The following is a 2,623-nucleotide window of genomic DNA, read 5'->3' on the forward strand; positions in this document are numbered from 1 at the left end:
ACTGACATGTTTCTTTTCTGTTGTCACGTGACTGAAAACTAGAAAATGTTGATTTGATGGAGGAACTCAGTGGAATCAGGGTTAGCCTTCGTTAGCAGCTAGTCAGGCAGCTAGTCAGACAACAGTCAGAACGTGTTTGTGGAGAAAATGTGGAACTGAAGCCAAGAGATGAAGACGGCTTCTACTGGTTCTACTGGTTCTACTGGTTCTACTGGGTCTATTGGTTCTACTGGTCAGTTTTCAGATGTGAGAATCTAAATGTTTGAAGAACGAAGCTGAAAATAAACATTCAGGTTTAAAAAACTTGTCTGGATAAATAACAGTTCAAACATGAATCAGTCAGATTTTAATGTTATTAACAGCTGACCTCTGTGCAGCAGACGGTCCGACATCTTTAAAATCAATGAAGCGACCAATGGACCCGTCACTCTTGAAGGACACACAGCTGGGTCCAGGTTCAGGTCCAGGTCCAGGTCCAGCAGAGTCTGGTCTCTGATGGATCCTGACAGAAAAATTCATGTTTAGTAAAAACCTTTCTCCATAAAATATACAATATGAATAATTATCAACAATTAAAGAATAATAACTTACTTTTTGTCTGATAAATGTTTTTGTTTAAAATCAATGAAGCGACCAATGGACCCGTCACTCCTGAAGGACACACAGCTGGGTTCAGGTCCAGGTCCAGGTCCAGGTCCAGGTCCAGCAGAGTCTGGTCTCAGAGTCTGTTGTGGGCTTCAACAGAACACACACAGAGCTTTGAGTGTGAATAATGATGGTGGAGTGATTTGAGTGCTGAGCTGTGACATGGAGAAGAGTCGTGGACAGTTCCTCATCTCACCTCTGAGCTTTGGTCTGGCTGTCATGTTCCCCACACAGAGTGCTTTTAGAGGGAGGGACTCCCTCCTCTCTGTCCTCACTCTGATTCATGCTGCTCAACTCACATCCACATCAGCTCACACACACTTTGATCTGGAGACGAAACACAAATGGACAGAAATAAACAGAGAAATTTGAACTTTATTGTTCAACACAGAAGGTGAACAGTGAAGAGCAGCAGGCCTGAGGTCATCAATAACATCAAATCAGAGAAGCAGTGGTACAACAAGTACTCTGAACTATTAATACTACACTGTGAAAATACTCTGTCAAAGTCAAAGTCCTGCATTCAAAGTGTTCCTCAAGTTAAAGTACAAAGTATTACCAACAACATGGACTTACATGGAACACTTCAAGAGCTCCTTTAACCACTTTATACACTGCTGGATAGTTGAATATTGAAGATGACTTCAGATTTGACTTGTCCATCAAATATTTGCTGTCAAACGTGACTAAAGCTGTTAGACACATGTGGTGAAGTCGAAGTTTGAATGATGTTTGGACAGTTTTTCTGTTTACACTGTGAACAATCAGAGACATATCATCAAACTGCTTTATTGTGACATGACTTCTTGTCATTGTTAGTCCAGATGCTGGAGGACAGAGGACAGAGGGGACACAAACACTGAGACATCATTTAGTGACACACTTACATATTTATGGATTCAAACTTTAAACTGGTCTTCGTGCTCTGAAAGCTCCTTCCTGCTGCTCTCCAGAGAGAAAGACGCAGTTAGTGGCTCGTTCATATGTCGCGTTTACATCGCGCACAGAGGGCTACAGCACCGCAAGAGTTAAAATGAACGAGAGTCAGTGAACAGTCAGTAAAAAGACTCCAACTTCTCAAAACTACAGTCTGAGAGTGAGTGATCAGAGTCAGTAAAAAGACTCCAACTTCCCAACACTACGTCTGAGAGTCAGTGATCAGAGTCAGTAAAAAGACTCCAACTTTCCCAACACTTACGTCCTGAGATCAGTGATCAGAGTCAAGTAAAAAAAGACTCCAATTACCCAACACTACAGTCCTGAGAGTGATAGCGATCAGGAGTCAGTAAAAAGACTCCCAACTCCAACACTACGTTCTAGAGTTCAGCGATCAGAGTCAGTAAAAAGACTCCAACTTCTCAAACATCGCGAGAGTCCAGCGATCAGAATTCAGTAAAAAAGACTCCACTTCTCAAAAACGCGTTAGAGTCGCGTGATCAGAGTGCAGTAAAAAGACTCCAACTTCCCAAAACTAGGTTTGAGAGTCTCGTGATCCGAGTCGGTAAAAAGACATCCAACTTCAAATACCGTTGCGAGTCCAGGATAGATCGGTTACAACACTCAACGTCCAACACTACGTCTGAGAGTCAGCTGATCAGTAAGTTGGTAAAAGACTCCCAACTTCCAACACTCACGTCTGAGTAGATCCAGTGCATCAGAAGTTGCGTAAAAAATCCCAACTTCCCAACACAACGTCGAGAGTCAGTGATTCATAGTCGGTGTAATAAAAGACTCCAACTTCCCAAACACTAGCGTCTGAGAGCCGTATCAGCGTTCTGAAATCAGACCACACGTCGCATCGTCACCGTAAAGATGTGAACTTCCAACACTATCTGAGAGTCAGTGATCCGATCGGTAAGTTATATAAAAGACTCCAACCACTTGTCTGATTCGTCCATCATTAATTAACCCTTCCCACTACGTTGAGAGTTCAGTTGATCAGAGTCAGTAAACAGATTTGAATAACATCGTTGAGCGC

The 2,623-nt window shown here is 42.5% G+C and overlaps 1 long non-coding RNA gene across 3 annotated transcripts; it reads right to left on the reverse strand.

Moving 5' to 3' along the window:
• Positions 1-393: 393 nt before the first annotated feature.
• Positions 394-1,766, reverse strand: LOC113745424 (uncharacterized). Of its 3 annotated transcripts, none has more exons than XR_003462137.1 (5): positions 1,533-1,766; positions 1,222-1,399; positions 842-972; positions 592-735; positions 394-502 (listed from the first exon to the last, which is right to left on the reverse strand). It is a non-coding gene; the product is annotated as an uncharacterized LOC113745424 (long non-coding RNA). The 3 variants fall into 3 exon arrangements; XR_003462138.1 differs by having other exon boundaries at positions 1,222-1,337; positions 1,533-1,547; XR_003462139.1 differs by lacking the exon at positions 1,222-1,399 and having other exon boundaries at positions 1,533-1,744.
• Positions 1,767-2,623: the final 857 nt, after the last annotated feature.

Source organism: Larimichthys crocea, unplaced genomic scaffold (genome assembly GCF_000972845.2).
Source record: "Larimichthys crocea isolate SSNF unplaced genomic scaffold, L_crocea_2.0 scaffold742, whole genome shotgun sequence".
In the NCBI taxonomy this organism is placed as follows: Eukaryota; Metazoa; Chordata; class Actinopteri; family Sciaenidae; genus Larimichthys; species Larimichthys crocea.